Source organism: Equus caballus, chromosome 25, assembly GCF_041296265.1.
Source record: "Equus caballus isolate H_3958 breed thoroughbred chromosome 25, TB-T2T, whole genome shotgun sequence".
NCBI classification, from domain to species: Eukaryota; Metazoa; Chordata; class Mammalia; order Perissodactyla; family Equidae; genus Equus; species Equus caballus.
Window position 1 is genome coordinate 18,749,081 of NC_091708.1, and position 20,339 is coordinate 18,769,419.

Consider the following 20,339-nt stretch of genomic DNA (forward strand, 5'->3'; position numbering starts at 1 on the left):
GCTAAAATAATGCATCTTTCCTTGTTGTATATTGACTGAAGATTAGAGTTCATAAAAATCTATCAGTTGAGAGTCAGCAAGTTCATTAATCTTTGCATAATATCAGTTCTCTTAATTGATCTTTTAGAATAGTTGGAGAGGATAACAGGATTATTTTCTCTAGTGAGAATTTAGAGTATGATGCTTTGTAGTTTTCCCTGAAAAATCTTAGTAGTTTAAATATTAGATCTTCAAGTAGCCAAGTTAATAAAACAAAACAAACCAAAAACTTATAGGAAGTTAAACTTCCTATAAGTTCACTTCTGGCTGGGATAAGAAAGTCATAAACTTTCCTTAGGTCTCTTACAGCATGACAACAGTGCCCAGTTGGAGTCCCAGAGCATTGAACCACAGAGTGGTTATTTCTTACAAAAGATCAGGGCATTGAAAACACGAATAAGAGGACAGCCAGGATCCAGGCCAGTCAAGAGCCTTTACAAATTGGAATTTTGTCTTCTAGTGACAATTCCGTTCTAGGCATCAATGGTCTGCAATCGCTTTTGGGATCATATGATGAAGTCAAGAACTCAAGTTCTTTACCTTAGTATACCTTCTAAAAACAAAGAAAGTTATGACCTGGAAGATTTTGAGAAGAGGGATTATGAGTGTTCTAGTTCCACCAGAAAAAGTGGGTTCCTATGGATAACTGGACAGGCACACCAGTATACCTCAGTCCCAGTGTGTGGTCTCTAGACACCTAAGACAATCGCTTTACTATTTAAATTGTTTTAACATTTTTTACTCTGAGTTTATCTTCCTAACGTAATTGGACACATGCTTCAGGGGTTTTCTCTTTTTTTATTATATTTTTTCCTTTATGCATATTTATTTTAGAATTTGGGTAATTCGAAAAAGTAAAAGAAAGGTCTCTAACATAATTATTAATGCTCTGGATACTTCTTTCCATTCTTTCTATTCTGTCTAGGTTTTCCAGTTTTGATTTTGGTTTTCCAAAAACTGCTGTAACTGTTGTTTTGTTTCTGTTTTACTTAAACTTTTTCAAATAATTCACACATCATTTTTTGTGTTAATACAAATTACTCACAAATGCCATATTAACAGGTGCATAAGGGCCCATCAAATGAGTGTACTGTGATTGTTTAACAATTTCCCTAGCATTAGCCAAAAGCGAAAAGCTTTTTTAAAAGATAATGTCTAATAATGGCAAAAGATCTAGTAAAAATGGAATTATCCAATATCAGATCCCATGGAAAATGATTTATTGGAAACTGTCAAGAATCTGAAAAATCTTCATCCTTTGTTCCCAGATTCTTGGAATCCAATTTAGGGAAGTAAAATTAAATGGAGAAAAAATTCCAGGCACAACACTATTTAACAGTGCTTGTTGATTGCTTCTTAAAAGTTATAGCATTGCAAGAGTAATGAAAATAATTTCCTCTATACTGTCCAATTTCCCTTTTTTCCTGCCACTTGAAAGCATTACAGTGGATTGGTGGATTCTCTTACAAATGTTTACAAGTGGCATTTTCTTTGTAGCAACTATCTTGGGACTGTTAGTGTACCAAATGCACAGCACAATTATTTTCTGCAAATAATTTCCAAATAGAAATCCAGTTTTAGGTTATTCCTTGAAAAGAAAAGACAGAGAATTTGACCTGATTCACATCATCCCTGGAAAAACTTCAGTACAGACCCAAGACAACTGATGCTCCTCCAAAGCCTCTATCAGAATTTTATTCCCTGGTTGAGTAGGGTGATATGTGGCCCTGCAGTCATTCAAATTCAAATCTTAATACCAAGTAGAAGTATATCCTGGTATATAAGTATAACCAACCCTTCCTACCCTCTTTGGAATGTATGCCTACTAAGTAGGGTGCAGCTTAAATGGATGAGACTCTTCATTTCCACAACTAATAGATCTATAAACATTGTATTATGCTGGTTAATTGTCTCACCATTGTAAAGTGGAGCTTTCATAGAAAGCAGCACAACCTGTTGGCAAATGAATATCACAAAGAGAAATGATAAATCCTATACCAGAAACACAGCCGTTTGAAAACACTAAGTAGAATCTCCTCCATTGGATCAATTCATTTTTCCTCTAGGAATATTCTTAAAGCTAGGAAGAATATCTTGAGGATGAGGAGGTGTTTTCAAAATTATATTCTTTGCTTTATTTACTAGAAAGACGAAGATCATCTACTAATATTTACCTTTTAACTTTTTTCAAAATAAAGTCATTTCCTCCATGCTGTTTGGTATGCAACTCAGGTGGCTGAGTTGGCCTCAAATTTCCTTTTTGGAAAATACTGACCCTAACTGCAAATTCGAAAATTAGAAGAGGAATGACTTTCATATGGACATAAATAAAAGACAAACTCCTCTGTATGCAGTTTGGTTGCTTGTGTATCTAAAATTCTAAAGAACACAAAACTGATTGATTGCAATACATTTAGACAGAAGTCTCATCTCCAAGTCTCACCAGAATGTTCAGTTTTGCATTGTCTACTATTCAATCACAATACTACACACAACTGAAGCACCAGTTTGCTCTCCGTTGGTATTGGAGAGAGTCTAAAAGGCTTTACTACTCAGATGTGTTCTGTAGATAAATTACACCTGGGAACATGGTAATAAATACAGATATTTCAACCCACTTCAGATACACTGATCCAGGATTCCCCATGTGATTCATCTGTATGCTAAAATTTGGAAGCACTCCGTGAGACGAGTGGTTCTCTTCCCTAGTTGCACATTAGAATCATCTGGAGTGTATTATTTAAAAAATAAGCCTGATTACCATTTCTTAGACAAAATGCATAATTTTGGGAGAGCAATAAGAGTTTAGTTTAAAAAGGGGAGTAAGGATTTAAAGTCTGAAAAAACACTTTTGAATAGTAGCTCACTCACCTACCGTGTTTTTACATATATTTTACTTGCATATAATTCAGTTTCCTAAATGAATTATAGAGATTATGAAATGAGTAATATGTGTAAACATATTTTTAAATCATAAAACCCTAAACCAATGATATTTTCAATGATTGGCATGGTATAAAATCGAATAAATTAGATTTTTTTAAACAGATTAAACATTCTTTCTCCATAATAATGAGATTCAAAGTGGGCTCTGTGGGTCAGCTGAAGTGGAAATAACAGATGCTTGTTAAAAATGCAAGTAGTTCTTCCCTGCCTCAGAACTTGAGCATCACAATCTCAGGAAATGGAATACAAATGCCTGTATTTCAATAAGCTACCGATGTAATTATTGCTTGTCTTCAATCCCCCGCCTCATGAGCTAGAAGAGGAATTAAAAAAGCTAAATTCACAGCTGGGACCACCACTCCAGCCAACGCTGACGTACTTGTTTCCCCTCCTATTCCAGCGATCTATTTCTTCATGTGATAATATTGTACAGACTCCTTCAACACACCTGAAGTTTTCTTCTTTGAATTACTCCCGGTATAAAAAAGTAAATGGAAAAGACCAATTGGACGGAGATTGAGTTCATTCTGCAGGGACTTTCTGAGTACCCTAGAGCTGAAAAACTCCTTTTTGTGATGTGTTTGGTGATATACCTCGTTATACTCTTGGGCAACAGCACCTTGATCATCCTAACTCTCTTGGATTCCTGCTTCCACACACCCATGTACTTCTTCCTTAGTAATCTTTCCTTCTTAGACATTTGTTACACTTCTGCCTCTCTCCCCGCAATGCTGATACACTTCCTATCCAAGAAGAAAACCATCTCCTTCACTAGATGTGTTGTTCAGATGTCTGTCTCCTACATGATGGCATCCACAGAGTGTGTGCTCCTAGCAGTGATGGCATATGACCGTTATGGGGCCATCTGCAACCCTCTGAGATACCCCGTCATCATGAGCAAGACCCTTTGCATTCAGATGGCATCTTTCTCCTGGGGATTGGGCTTTCTCAACTCATTGGTACAAACTCTTCTTGCAATACGGTTGCCCTTTTGTGGAAAAAATGTCTTTAATCATTTTGTTTGTGAAATATTGGCCTTTGTCAAGCTGGCTTGTGCAGATATTTCCTTGAATGAGATTACTCTAATGTTGGATAATGTAATATTTTTGCTTTTTCCATTACTGTTGATTTGTATCTCCTATGTTTTCATCCTTTCTATTGTGCTAAGAATCAATTCAGTGGAAGGAAGAAAAAAGGCCTTTTCCACCTGCTCAGCCCATGTGACAGTGGTGATTATGTTTTATGGGACAATCCTCTTCATGTACATGAAGCCAAAGTCCAAAGCCTCTGCTGTTGACAAACTGATTGCCCTGTTCTATGGAGCAGTCATACCCATGCTCAATCCTATCATCTACAGCCTGAGGAATACAGAGGTGCATGGAGCTATGAGAAAATTGGTGAGTAGACACTGGTTCTGGAGGAAAGGCTGAGAAATTTCACCTTCAATTTCATGCACAAACTAAGCTCATATATTGGAGGCGAAGGCTTTTAATATAAAGAGAACAAAACAAATAAAATCTATATGTAAAATCAGAGAATTTAAAGGTTGGAAAGAAATTTCAAGGTGGTAATCTAACTTTATCTATTTATGAAAATGACTGTTATACAAATGTAGGGACAGCTGCCCTAAGAAGTGAAAGTAAACTTTTAGAAACAAGAAAAAAACTGGATTAAGCTTTTCCAAGGAAATGCTGTGCATTTGTCTACTTAACAAGTAAAACATGTATTTTTCAGTCATGCCCCCCCATTTTTTGTTTTTTTTGGTGAGGAAGATTGTCCCTGATCTAACATCCTTTGCCAATCTTCCTCTTTTTTTTTTTTTGTTGATCTAACATCTCTGACAATCTTCCTCTCTTTTGTATGTGAGATGCTGCCACAGCATGGCTTGATGAGAGGCTCATAGGTCCATGCTGGCGATCAAAAACTGCGAACTCCTGGCTGCTGAAGCGGAGTGCACAAACTTCACCACTAGCCACTGGGCCAGCCCCTTTCAGTTCTCTTTTCAAGGGAACCATTAGGGTTAATTTTTTCTATTTTTTTTTCTATTATTGATTTTATTTTATTTTTTACCCAGGAACTCGATCTGGCCCTAATCTTATTTTTGAGGTATATATTCTCCCTTTTTCTTTCCCTCTCCATATTTCCCTCACCCCCTTTGCACATGCTGCGTTCCATTTACTGTGTACCTATTGCACTAAACCATGTTATTTCACACATAAGAATAATAGCATAAGCCACTTCATCCACATCATTACATTTCTCCTATGGTGACATCCTCCTAACCTTATTAAACACAACTCAAGTGTTATAATTTACACAAATCACTGAATTTTCCCAGAGTTAGCTATTCCTTCTTCTGTGCTGCCTTGACCTTTATCTCCATTATAGCAATTTACTTTTTATACTATAATCATTTACTAGCTTTGAAAGCTTCCAATGGTAGAACTTCCTGTTCCCTGCATGAATTAATGTCAAGTTAATTAAAAACAGTAAGCAGTAATTATCTGTTGAATTAATTAATTACTTAAAATTTTAAAAGGTTAGTAAAATATAGTCCAAGTACTTGATATAATAAAGGGCAATAAGAGAACTTGAATTTATGTATTATTTCTTATACCAAATGACAAATCCAAAAGCTTTTGTAAAATATCAGCTAATTTTAAATGTTTGGAAAAATAACAGCATATTAAAGATTGAACAAAATATACTGAAGAGGTCATTTGAGCTGGATAGGACAAAAATCATATCACTGTATATTATTCTCTAATAAGTAATTCCTAAGAAAAATATATCAATTGTATAAGTCCTTCTTAAAGAACACTGAAAGTTTCAATCTTTCAGAAGCAATAGTCTCATTTTAGATATTTTCCTTTAAAAGAATCCCCCTGAAATTGCTAGAGAGTAATTATTTATAGTTGCATTTTTTGCATAACATATCACATATATTTGTCTGTTATATGGTTGAGTGGCTTGGTACATTGTCATAGCAAGAACTGGATGAAGAGAGCATCTATGCTCAAGGGCCATCCAGCAAATGTTTGAGTAACCAAGTTGTGTTCAGGAGGACATCCTTGCTTGTTCTGACCAGCAGGATGTTTTGGACCCTGACAGGAGTAGTGAAATGTTAATGTGGAAGGGAGACCCAGTTCACGCTGTCAGAAGCCAAGAAGAATGAAAAGGACGTCCATACAGGGAATGGCACAGCTCAGGTTGTCAGAGCCCAAGCAGGATGAAAGGAACATATATACATAAGAGAGGAGTGTGGATATCAGCACCTGTTTGAGGATCACATCTGGGAAGGAAGGCATCTGGCAGAACACAAGCAGGGTAACAAAATGTGGGGCTGCCAGGAGAAGGACTGGGGCACTTGGCTGGGCATGAGTTGTCAGAGTTGGAATAGATGAGGAAGATGTCCATAGCAGAATGATTCAGATGACAAATGTCTAAACCTGAGAGGGGGTGTAGAGGGAGCCCCTGAAGAAAGACCTAAATGGAGTGAGAAGGGAACACCTGAGGAGGGGGAAATGGTCAAGTGTGTCAGCACCAGATCAGGCTGAAGCAGCCATCTCTGAAGAGGAACAGCCTTGATTGAAGTGTCAGATCTCAAGTAATTAAAAAAGGATGTTAGTGTGGGCACAGTGGGGTGATAGAGGGTAATGTGAAGCAAAGAAAATGGGAAATCAGTACATCAAGGGGTAAAACAAGTAACTAGTAAACCTCTAAGACATAATGAGAGCCAGGTTTCTCAGCGTCAGAGAAGGGGTTACAAACATGGAAAGGGGGAAAATTAGAATAAAACCTGCAGTTTTGGATTAGAGTTGAAGATACTGTGAACTCATGATTTTCAGTATATATAGACATATAGAGTGATGTACATCCACATAAAGAAAGATAAATACAGAGATAATGGTGAGATGTAGATATACGTATAGAAATTAATATGGATGTAAATGTTCATAAATGTGTATGTATATATATTCTTGACTGTATATACACACATAGGCCCAGTGAGAGGGCCTGGGAGCAGTGATATCTAATAATAATTGTACCAATCTTGATTTCTATATGCAGTTTTCCACTAAAAAAGGAACCATAGTTGATTCCAGAAGTAGTGAAGGAAAAAATCTTGACTTTGAAAGGTGTGTACATTGAGTATAGAATTCTAGATTGACAGTTTTTTCAATACTTTAATGATGCTGCTCCATTGTCTCTGGGTTGCAGTGTCCGAGAGTACATCCTGTCATTCTTACAGGGAAACAAAGATCTCTCTCAGGGATATAATATATTTTTTTCTGATTTTAAACAACATAATCTATTAAAATTTCAACCCCCGATACAGAAAGGTGAAAGTTAGACATTTCTGGTCACCTAAGTCCATGTTGGTCAGCACACACCACCACTTCCACTGAGGGTTTCTCTAGTGGCCTTTCCCACCCAGCACCCAGTGTCCTTGCTCTAGCTCTGGCTCCTCTGTTGCCCTCCACTTTTCTCTTTACCACTCTCTTGTCCTCCCTTTCAGAAACAAAGCTCTGGAGTCTTCTCCTTTTCTGATGAAGATTGAGTCCCCATGATTATCTTACAACTTTGTCAGAGTCTCACCTATCCCAAGTCATTTTATGTAGATACTTTCTCCTTTTCTAAAATAATTTCTTGATTCCAGTGCTAATATCAGAGCCAGCATAAACTCAGAAATTCTGATCCAACTCCCTCCTTTTAAAGTTGAGAGATTCTTGGTAGGGCTTATGATTTGTCTGAGGTAAATAAGAAAATCTGGAACTTACAGCCAAAAGTTGTATCCATTCAGGACTCATTTCTTCAACTCAGTATTTTTTCCTACCAACTAGTACTACTTTTTAATGTAAATATCTCTATTCTGGTTTCCTAACCTAGCTGAGACCTATCAATAAATCGTGTAAATCTGAGAATACAGAAATAGATGAGCACTATCGGCTCCCATTTACCTCAGCACACGTGAGGAGTATCTTCTTTCTTGGATAACATGTGCTTCAATATTTAGAGTTAAATTGGATTGTCAGTACAGTATTTCTTATGAATCTGGTGCAGTGCTCAAAATAGTAAAAGATTCTGAATTTTGTAATTACGATAGTATTCTACGAAAAATATATTAAAGTCAGTTGTGCAGTGGTATTTTTATTCAGAAGATTGCAATGAAAAAGGATATGGATGTTGTTGGTTTACAAAATATCAACCCAAATCTTGCCTGATTCACAAATCTCAACATATATAGTTCCTATTAATTAAAAATTTAAAGATAATTTCTTAAGAGAACTCACGACATGAAGAGCTGCTCTGCCAACATCACTAGGTGTCATCTGCTCCAGAAACCTTCCAAACGATTGTGCCTGGAACTCAGACTACTAAAGTCTCCTATTGCTACCAAAGACCTTCGAACTCCCCTAAAAATTTAATGTTGTGATTCTGCAATGTAAAGAAGATAAGAAATTTCCAGTTCTCAAGGGTGTGATTCCCCAAGTTACATTCACTAATTTGGGACCAAAAAATTAGATAAAAAGTTTTAAATTATTTCAAGACATTTAGGCCAGTAAGTAAGCCTGATTCATGGGCAGCGTTTGTGCAAGCAAAACTGGAGAAGATGACTCACCTATTCCATTCCTTCTGTAAACTGCCCCTGAAATACGCAGCAAACATTGCAGTTAATAGAACTGTGGAATAGCCTTCCCATATGGCCTCTGAGCTTGTAAGGTGACCTATTTATTTCCAGAAATCTCTCCCAGATATCTCAGCTATCTGAGTAATAGAAGACAAAACATCCTTACTGAACTTTTAAATGGCCATAAAGTGAAGACAGAACATTGATCAATCAGATAATTTATGACTATAAAATGCCCCTTGAATAGATTAAGTTCCTAGCACAATAACTGTGATTTTGTAAAGATTATATAATAATCTCCGAAGAAGTAATGCATTAGAACGGGTACTGGACTTCAAGTAAAAGAGTTGTGGCTAAAACCTCAGTTCAACTAGTGACTAGCCAAGTCATCTTATACGGTTGTGGTATATTAACTGCATTAATAACCTCAATTCTTCACTCCTTCCTAGCCCCACCTACTCTGGTTTTGGCCCAAGGCATCTGACTTGATTTGGTCACTGGGCATTAGAAAATACAAGGCCAGTAGAGACTGGTAACGCACTTACACAATTAGATTAGCCTTCTCCTCTTTTTGTCTTGAGAATACATCGAAGTTAGCCTACTGAAGGATGAAATGCAGGACTGAGTTGTCCTAGTTGTCACAGCCGAGATCATCCCAGGTGACCACGCACTTAGTCAATTCCCAAGAAATGAGTGAGCCCAGAAACAATCAATAAGCCAACTCACAGCTGATTTGAGATGCAAGGATAATCCAGTTGAGACACCCTGCTCCAGCCCAGATAAGCTGTATCTTATAGACTTTAATGAATGTTTATTTTGGTATCATACTGAGATTTTATGGTTGGTTTTCTGTTGCATTACTGTAGCAACGTAAGACTGAGGTAGCAATAGATGCTTTCATTACCTATTCAACATTGACTCACCTGGCCTTTATTATTCTTAAAAGAATCATAATTTTATTCATTTGTCTATCCCATTTTTATCCATAGGAGAATAGCCTGACCAGTACAAGCCTTATTTTCTAGAAGCCTTGCAATTTTACCTTTCACGTTCTATTAGTCGTGAGTGTTCTCTGTTATCCTTTATCTCCCTTTTCTTGCTTTCTTTGGAGCAATTGGTCATTTCCCTTTCATTTATTTTTTATTTTTTTTACTTTTTGGGGGATGCTAATCTTAGAGATAGAAATATATATCCCTGACTTATAACCTCATGATGTATATACTGACAGTTTTAGCACTTTCTAGAAATTCCTAAACCTTTAACTCCACTTAACCACTGTTAGTTTTTGTGTTATTCCTGTTATAAGTTTTAATTCTACATATAACTTAGAATCTGAAGTCATTGTGATTCTTCTTTGTTATACTTGACATTTGTTTAGATTGATGTGTAAATTCACCCATCCCCATGCTTATTATTCCTTGCTATTTGTTTCCATCTGAGCTCATTTTCTTTCCATCTCAGTAGTTCTCCCTCTAGATTTCTTTCAGAGCAAGTTGGCTAGAGATGAATGATGTGTGTGTGTGTGTGTGTGTGTGTGTGTGTGTGTGTGTGTGTGTGGTGTGTGTGTGTGGAGGAGGATTTGGAAGAAGAGGTCTGGAAATGTTTTCACTTTTGAAGGATATTTTCACTCATTATATAATTATTGGTTGGCAGCTATTGTCTTTCAACGCTTTAAAAAGCTGTTTATATTCTAGTATCCATTGTTTCTGCTAAGAAGTAAGCTCTAAGTTTCTTGCTGCTTCCTTGATGAAATGTCTTTATTTTTTCCTTTGGCTGCTTTTGATATTTATCTTTATTGTTGGTTTCTGGAGTTTTACAATGAAGTTCTTAAATGTAGCTTTCTTTTCACTTACTTTTCATGACATTGCTAATCTCCTTGAGTTTGTAGCTTCATGTCTTTCATAAGTTTAAGAAAATCATTCAGTAATAGCTGTTTGCTCTTCTACCTCATTTCCTCTTCCCCCTCTTCCTCTGAGTGTACGGTTATACATATGTTAGAATTTCCAGCATGTCCCATATAGCTCTTAGGGTCCTTCTGTATTTTCCTTCCTTTTTCTTCTCCATGTATCAGTCTGGACATTTTCTACTGATCAATATTCCAGTTTGCTAAGCCTTTCTCAAACTTTGTCTAATTGATGGTTTAATTCATATATTTAGTTCTTAATTCTGGTTGTATTTTTCAGCTCCAAAGTTTCTCCTTGATTCTTTATGTAATTTAAATTCTCCAGTAAACACCTCATTTTGTTATCTATGTTGAGGGACATGTTAACATCAGTTATCTTTAAAACCGACATATGATAACACTAATATTTACATCATCTGAGAGTCTTTCAATTATCTGTTTTTCTCTCTTGATCCTATATCTTAGTATGCCTGGTAGTTTTTTTTATTAAATGCCACATATTGTATATGAAAGAATGCAAAATCTCTGTATAATGTTTTATTTATATAAAAAGAATTCACTTTATCTTCAGATAGAAACATGGGTTACAGGAGAATGACTTATATCTAAGAGGGAGTAAGAAATCTAGACTTGGATTTCAGATTTTATGAGGCATAACCAAAAATCTGCTTCATCTTCTTGTTGAGATTTATTCCTCTTGGGTCAGAACTGAGATGCTGGAGTTTACACAAGGGAGTTTTCTCCTTCATGGGTCCCAGACTTTCTATTTCAAAAGCAATGTTGGACTCCCAAAATCTCACGATCATGTTTAATCCCTTCTTACTCAGTTTTCAGGCTTCTTATTCTGAGCAGCCTAAGAATCATCAACTGCCTTATATGGAGAACCCATGACAACTGTTGGGTTCACTTATCTGTACCACCCTTCGGTTCAGAATTCAACATCTTGGCGGGTCCAAAATCCAAGTTTTTTCTTCCCAGGCCCATGAGACTGTCAAAATATTTTTTCACTTTTCTGCCACTTAGCAGCCCCACTCTGTTCAGTTTCTAGCTTACCAATAGCCACAATGAAAACTGCCAACGCCACAAGAGAAAAAAAGCAGGACAGAATGTTTGGCTCACTTAAATGAGCTTCCCTTCTCTCCAGAATCTTAGCTCCTCATAGTCTGACTTCCTCAAAAGCAATCTAATTCGTTTAAACAAAATTATACTGTCCCGCTCTTCTAGTTTTATTAGGTGGAACATTAGCTACTCCCCTCAGATGTTCAATATTGTTAACTTTGTTTTTACATTTTTTTTACCTGTCCATCTGACTAGAATGTGGTCTCTATGAGGGCAAGAATGTTTATCTGTTATGTTCACCAATGTATTGTGTATGCCTGTAAGGGTGCCAAGAAAATACTAGGCACCAGAAAATATATTTGAATTGAATTGAATATTTTGGGGGTACCCAGCACATGATCTATTGTGAAAAGAAGATGTCTTCCAGCTTACTGCTCTGCAAACCTCTATTGCTTTAGAGTATATTTTTGTTTGCCCCTTGTGCTACCCTATCCTGCTTACAATAGACATTCTAGATTAGGAAGACATTTTTACCCATGGCTGTAGTTATTGCAGAGCTCATCAATCTTTACTCTTACAGTGGAGTATTCAGGAGCTTAGAAAAATAAGATAAAATGAGAGAATTTTAATTCAAAGCTTTATGTTGCCTAAAATGCCTATGGACTGTTTAAAAGTAGGGTTTGTGTTCCTTAAAAATTAAGGTTCCTCCTGTAACTCAAACAAGCCGATTGCAGAAAACAAAAAATATTTCTAGCTCCAAAATATTGTAGCAAAAGTAAAGTTCATTTTCTGATTACCAGGTATAAATAAGCTCCCAGGAATCCTATCAAACATATTTCTAATTATTTTAGTCAGACAGAGCAGAGAAGATAAAAATAAGTTAAAAACATCTGGTCACTATCTGATGTCTAATAAATGTAAAGCAAATTACAAATTTCAAAGTAAACTGTGGAAAATATCACACATAGAGTATCTGGGTAGATTTATCTGGCCAGTAGAGCCTGAATGAGAGCAATTTGGAGACAGAATTACCTGTGTCGTCATGATGGAGAACCTAGACCTCAGTAGAAAGCTTCACATATTTTAGCTCAGAACAAGGTCAGTTGTCCTGAAGACTTTATGCCCCAAGCTACTTTCTGCCTGGGGCCCAGTTAATGAGCCCTCACATATCATAGAGCTTGTTTAAAACCTTATGGTGAAAAAAAATGCACCTGAGCATAAAACTTTATTTCCAGAGAAAATGAGAAATTGCTCTGATCTACACTGACAGTGTTATTAATGATAGGCTGACATGCCTTCTAACTTGATCCAAACATTCAAAAATGAGCACACCTGTACTCCCCCATAAGTATAGATCTATTATTTTATTAAATGCTAACAAATTTTACCAAAATGTAACAGCAGATAAATTCTTGACAAATTTTATTTTTCACACCAGTATTTTCCATGCCTATCAGGCAGGTTGTAGACACTAATCTACATCTGTCCATGGAAGAAGTCAGCCAGAAAAAGTTAGTTTACTTGTAGCCTAAGTTGATCTCTCCTCAGCATCCATTCTTTAATCAGGGCATGACTTCCCCAGAGCTTCAGGGTAACCTAAAGAGGGCCGTTAATAGCCCATTCGTAGATACCTGAGGAACTTGTTATCCTTCAGAATTCAAGATACTTTATGGATGTGGTAACTCAAGATCATATTAAATAAGTACATTTGTGCCATGATTATACAGATCCCAGAAACTCATTTCCCCAATCTAGTGGAGAGTGGAAATTGTGTTTTTGTTTTGTAAAGCTTTTATTTCCCCTTTTTCTCCCCAAAGCCCCCTGGTACATACTTGTGTATTTTTAGTTGTGGGTCCTTCTAGTTGTGGCTTGTGGGATGCTGCCTCACCATGGCTTAATGAACGGTGCCATGTCCACACCCAGAATCCAAACCAGCAAAATCCTGGGTCACTAAAGCAGAGCATGAAAACTTAACCACTGGGCCCCAGGGCTGGCCCCTGGGAGCTGTGTTTTAATGTCAGCCTTTTCAGAGTCATAGCAAACACATCTTAACATTTTCAAGCTATCTCAGAATTTATGGAATCACAAATGACATCTCATTTTCAAAGATTTCAAGTTATTTAGCTTTTAAAGTAGTAAGCAAGTCTAACATGCCCTTAAAACACCATTAGCAAGAGGAATATCAAGGATGTCTTATAAAGGAATGCCTTTAAGCAATGAGATATTCAAATGGACAAAAGAAAATCTATGTGCAAATGTATGACTATTGCACAGTTTCATCCTAAGAGAATTGTTGAGTCCCTAGCAATGATGGAGAATAGGGAAGTATTTGAAATTGTTCCTATTTGCCTGTAATTTGCCTCCATTATATTTAATGTTAAAGATGAGTAATAGGCCAAGGTTTAAAAGCTTAAAATACATTTCCCAATGTATACTCCTCACCTCAGAAGAGTCACAGCCAAAAAGAGTGACCTTCTGATGAAACAGCTAACAAGTTCCAGGAAGAAAACACAGAGGAGCTTTGTTTTGGATCTTCATTTTTTTACTTGTTATTTAATGATCACATATCATTTTAGATGCGTTGGTTGCCAGTCCCTCCATAATAAGGATAAAAAGGACAATTTTTTTATAAACAGATAATATAGTTTTATTATCCTGACAAGATGCTACCAGAAATAATAACCCTTCTAGAAAATTATTCCCTGAAAGAAAGTCCACAGATCCATATAAAGTTATTATTATGGGCGTGCATAATTTTTAAAATTATACAATTTTTCAGTAGTAATTTAAAATCTCATTTGTAGGTTTTCTTTAAAAGGATTATTGCCAAACTCGATGAAAGAACCACCCACTTAATTTGAAGAGTCCCTGGGAGTATCTCACATGTGCTGAATATTATGTGCCCACTCTGTCCCCCTCAGGACACTGTCATCACAATGTGATGCTCTGCTATTCCTATCACTTCCCTGGAATCTGATGCTCCTGCTGCTTCTAATAGGCCCTACCGTTTAGGGTGACCATATGTTAGATCATCCAAACTAGGGCACTTTCGACAAAAAGAAGAACTATTACTAGTTACCCCAGGGCAAAGAGTGTTAACTAAACTAGTTCTGAGCAAATAGAGACATAGGGTTACAATTCCACTGTTGTTCCCATTAGAGCCACATTGTTCCCAAACGATGAGATGTTCTACAAAAAAGTAGGCATCATACTTTGCTATCAGCACCTCAAAACAGTAAACAATACTGTTAGTGCCCTGGCTGACAGCAACTATTTAAACTTTGCCTTACACCAGATGACTTCCAAGGACCAGAACTAAGTTCATGGAGTCAGGCTGGGGAAACAATCTCTGGACAGATATTACACTTCCCTGGGACTCAGGGTGATAACAAACTTAAGGTATAACTCTAATCAGAGGCACAATGAACGCTGTTAAAATAATAGATCGGGCTAAGGAGAGAGTTGGGTGATAAGGAATCTTCATGAAAATCTATGGTGGAAGTTAGGAACAGTGAGATCTGATGTCTAATTAGGGTTTTCTTTTTTTCCTTTTCTGCATTGTTATTCCCTTATACGTCTCTTTCTCAAATCCCCAGTTAGTAAGCAGAAGCCCAGAGCTAGCTATAGTTCAGGAATGAAGGGAAGGGAAATCTCTTACTGAAACCAAACTAGTTTCGCCTCCTGGTGAGTTAAATAAGACTCTCCAACAGAAGTGGTTGTCTCACAAATTAAAGAGTATTTGCAGCAAATAGGAGACCATGCAGAATCATTTCCAAAGTCATGGTGTCCCCGATCAAAGGGAAGCAAGCACCTTTTATTTCAGATGGGGAATGAATATTGAAAAGGGAGTGGTGGGTATTTGCTTACACAGGCTCAGTTGGAAAACACGCTTCGACATACACTGCAGGTTATGGCAATAAGGCATAAGCTCCTCCTGGAGAGATCTTAGCATTAATAAAAAAGCAAAGGTCATAGGCATAGCTCTTGTGGTGAGGCTTGGTCTGGTTCAGGGTGCTTGGTGATCGCATCTCCTTCACATAACAAAGGAAAAAATCAATTTAGAAAAACAGTTAAATGCTTCCAAACCCACCCTTGAGTTCCTTGGGGCCATCAGTTGGTGACAAAGCCATGCATGGGATGAAACAAACTGGACAAAGAACTACATCAACATTGTTGGCATTGAAGAACAGGCGGAAATGGCTAACAATGAAGCCTAAATAGTGGTCCAGAACAACGGATGATCAGCCATAACCAGGAGTCAAAAGCTTCCCATTCGGTCACCCTTCAGCTATTCTATCTCCCTCTGCATGGCACAGTGTCCTCTCCTATGAAAGTCAACTAAAGTTTGAAAATTGAAGGTCTATTTCCTGAGTATTATCCAAAGAAGAACCTATCTGCAGTATGGTGGTTTTACTTTCTGGGGAGGTGTGGAATAACCAACATTGAATCCAACAAGGTAAGAAAACCATGAATCAGTGAAACAACAAAGATGCTATTTTTAAAATATCTTATTTGGATAAAGTGAGTTCTAGGAAGCTTCAAATTGTCATTATGATGAAAGAGGGTAATGCAATGGAAAAACACAAAAAGTAATATAATTGACCTTTCCAGAAAGGAAATTCCCAGAAACCCCACCTTGAGAATACAGATATTTTACGTGAAAGTAGGCTGTGTGCATGGTTACAAACTCTCTACTGTGGTTTGTCAATCAAATCTTTCATGACCACCTTGGGTATTTTGATAGCTTCTGGTTTGAGACAAATTTTGCTTCATTTTATCCAGTCTAACAGCTTTATTCTGTATTGGAGAAACTATATCTTAAAACATTTTAACTCCCATATAGTTTCAGAAAGCACATCATTCCAAGAGGAAGTCAGTTGAGGTTTTTTTATTTTAAGTTAGATATAGGCTCTGAGGAGGATTAACTTGTGGTTCTTTCAACTCTTGGGGAACATTCTCAGAAAATGATTGCTAACAGAGCTAAAAGATGGATTCAAGGAAACAGAGATAGAAGTAGAAGGGTGATGAAATAAAGGAGCCATTGAACTTCCCTCTTTGTGGTGTGGTGTTTTATATAATGCTCCATGCTGCCTCATTTCTGAACTATAAGGAGGAAAATGGGTATCTACTTTACAGTTAAAAGTAAATACAAGAACAGAGGCTGGCCTAGTGGCATAGCTGTTAAGTTCGTGTGCTCCACTTCTGTGGCTCAGGGCTGGCCGGTTCAGATCTCAGGCATGGACCTACACATTGCTCATGATGCCATGATGTGGCAGGCATCCCACATATAAAATAGAGGAAGATTAGCAGAGATGTTAGCTCAGGGCTAAACTGCCTTAAAAAAAAAAAGTAACATAGGAAACCAAGAATATGTTAAAATCTAAATAAAAAACTAACAATTAAATAATATAGGATTTTAATTAGCATTAAAAAACTAAAGCAATCAAACAGAAATAAAAGAGTAAAATCAAGTAACCTAATACCTTAATGTTTTCTAAAATTCTAAAAGAAACATAAGCTAAACTACATAAAATTTAAAATAAAAGCTTTCAAAGCTGTTATGACAGCAGGTAAAGAAAAAAAGAGATGTAATATTAAAATAAACGTTAAAATCTGTCATGAAAATTGGAGTGTAAAATTTTCAGATCAAGAAGGACAAAAATGATAAAGGTAAACTTTTTTGAAAGCTGAAGGTTACCACAACAGAGAAAGAAATATAAATCCCAGATAAAAATTAAATGTAAAAACCAGGTAAAGGTAGATCCAGCATTCCCTAATAGCAGATTCCTCTTGAATCAGCAACAGATTTCAGGGATGGAGAGCCAACAGAGAAGACGAAAAAAATATGTCTCTCTTTTTGTCAGTGGATATTTGACTCAGAAGTTGTTTACATTTAATTTTTAAACAGCTTTAAATATCATTTATTTGGTTCCAAGTCCGAGCAGTTAGATTCCAAGTTTCAGAAGGTCTTTGGAAAGAAGACTGCCAAAGTAGACATGTTGAAGGTAAAAAAGAATAATACTTTAATGCCTCATAGTAGAGATGAACCAATAGTTATAAAAATAATACTATTCTAGAAGCAAAAAGTTTAATAGTATGCAGCTACCTAGACAGAGGACGACCAGTGTTGTATATTTGAATAAACTCCAAGTAAACTAAATTATTTTAGTAATTGCAGTGTTAGAAATTCATAATTTAAATTGTTTTAAAAATATGAAACGAGGGGCCTGCCCGGTGGCTTAGTCGTGAATTTCGCACCTTCAGCTTCTCTGCAGCCCGGGGTTCACCAGTTCAGATCCCAGGTGCGGCCATGGCACCATTTGGCAAAAAGCCATGCTGTGATAGGCGTCCCTCAGATAAAGTAGAGGAAGATGGGCATGGATGTTAGCTCAGGGCAAGGCTTCCTCAGCAAAAAGAGGAGGACTGGCAGTAGTTAGCTCAGGGCTAGACTTCCTCAAAAAAAAAAAAAATCTGAAACCAGGAATTTCATCTTATAAGGAAAGTAAAGAATTGCGAAAGTAGAGCTGGAAATAATTTTATCAAAAAAACTTTTTTAGAGGTTGTAATACTAATGTAACTTTTCCTGTCTAGAAATCTCTCTCCCAATTATACTATCCTTCTACTTGGCCTCACAATCAAGACCTTCAACAACAACAACAACAACAAACTATAATCATTGACTCCTAAAACATTGAAATCTTTTAACTTAATTTCATTATGTACTGCACCAAAAAAGAATATTTTAGAGCTTGAGAGATTTGAGAGATAAACTTGACATAGCAGCAAAAACTTATCCCTTTGACTCTTTGGTTTCTCTAACTGGTTTCCACATTGTGATTATAAAAATTTCCTGTCCTTTTCTCCTTTACTTGTTGAAAACTTTTCTTCTCAGTAGATGTTTTACTGCCTCCTTCACATCCTTGTTCCTAAGACTGTAGATTAAAGGATTCACCATAGGCGTAATAATCCCATAGAACATGGATATAAATTTGTCATTGGCATCCACGTCACCTGAATTAAGTGTCTCTTTAGACTTGGGCTTCATGTACATGAAGAGAATGGTTCCATAGAATATTATCACCACAGTCAGGTGGGCTGAGCAGGTAGAGAAGACTTTGCTTCTCCCCTCAGAAGAGCGAATTTTGAGGATGCTGACAATGATTAATGTATAAGAGATAATAATTAACAACAGCGGGGTCGATATGAATAATGTCGTGGCCACAAGCATGATGAACTCATTGCCTGAGATGTCAGCACAGGCCAATTTCATGACAGCCAGAATTTCACAGGAGAAATGGTTGATGACTTTATTCCTACAGAAAGGCAATTGTACTACAAACACAGTTTGTACTGCAGAGTTGATAACTCCTATGATCCAGGACCCAGCTGCCATGGGCACATAGGATCCCTTGCTCATGATGACAGGGTATCTCAGAGGGTTGCAGATAGCCACATATCGGTCAAAGGCCATCATGCCCAGGAGCACACACTCTGTTGTCCCCATGGCCAAGCCGAGGAACATCTGCACTGCACAGCCAGTAAAGGAGATGGTCTTTCTTTCTGAGAGAAAGCTCACCAGCATGGAGGGCATGGAGGTGGTGGTGTAGCAGATGTCTAAGAAGGAGAGGTTCCCCAGGAAGAAGTACATAGGGGTGTGAAGGTGGGAGTCCAAGATGCTGATTAAAATAAGGGTGCCATTGCCCAGAAGGATGACCACATACATTATTAAGATAAGCACAGAAAAAAGTAGCTCAAGCCTTGGGTACCCAGAAAGCCCCTTCAGGAAAAATTCCTCCAGAATGGTTTGGTTGTCCCATTCCATTTTCCTGCTTCTCTTTTACCTGTAGGACATTAAAGTATGTTAAAACAAAATATGTATTCTACTATGATTACTTTCCACTGCGTACCAACACACGTGTACCATATATTCCCAGAGAAAAAAGGAAATACCAAAGTAAGAAGCGAAGAAATAAAGAAAAGTGGACTGAATTAAGGGAAGGTATGAATTGAGAGGAAACTAACACGTTGCAAGCTACACACAATATGCCATGTAATTCATTTAATCTCATCACAGTTCTAGGAGAGAGGTATTGTTATCCACATTTTACAGATAAACAAATCAAAGCAGAAAACTTAAGAAAACTTGACTAAGGGTAAATACATAGCAGTGTTAAGATTCAAACCTAAATTTTCCTTGCGGCATCATGAGCTTTTTGTCATATTTGTCACCATATGTTAACCTGAGGTTATGATAAAAATGAGCATTGTATTATGTGTAACTGAACAACGAATCATTTTTATTGTCTATAGACCACCACACCATAGATAATGATCTTGTCACTCCTTGAAATTATACTGTGTTATGTTTATTGTCTGTCTTTCCCAGTAGCATGCAAACTTTATATAGGCAGGCACTTTTTCTTCTTTACTGCCAGTCCCAGTATCTACAACAGAGAAGACACAGAGATAGATGTTCAAAAACATTTGTTGAATAAATTAATAAAGTCAATGACAAAATGATGACTAACATTGCTTACTCTGTACCACTCCTTTGATAATTGTTTTCTTTGTGCAATACCTAATATACCCTATTAGGCGATTACTGTTATCATTGGCATCATCTTCCTCATCACATAGAGGAGGAAAATAAGGCACAGAAAAGTTGCGTATTGTGCTTAGGTCAAGGTCATATAGCTAAATAAATGGTAGAGCCAGGGCTCAAATCCAAGCCATAAGGCTACAGAGTACTTGTTCATTTTG

General features: G+C 36.9%; 2 pseudogenes; one reads left to right on the forward strand and one right to left on the reverse strand.

Annotated features, from left to right (window-relative positions):
• Positions 3,477-4,415, forward strand: OR13D2FP (olfactory receptor family 13 subfamily D member 2F, pseudogene; annotated as a pseudogene).
• Positions 18,445-19,401, reverse strand: OR13C2GP (olfactory receptor family 13 subfamily C member 2G, pseudogene; annotated as a pseudogene).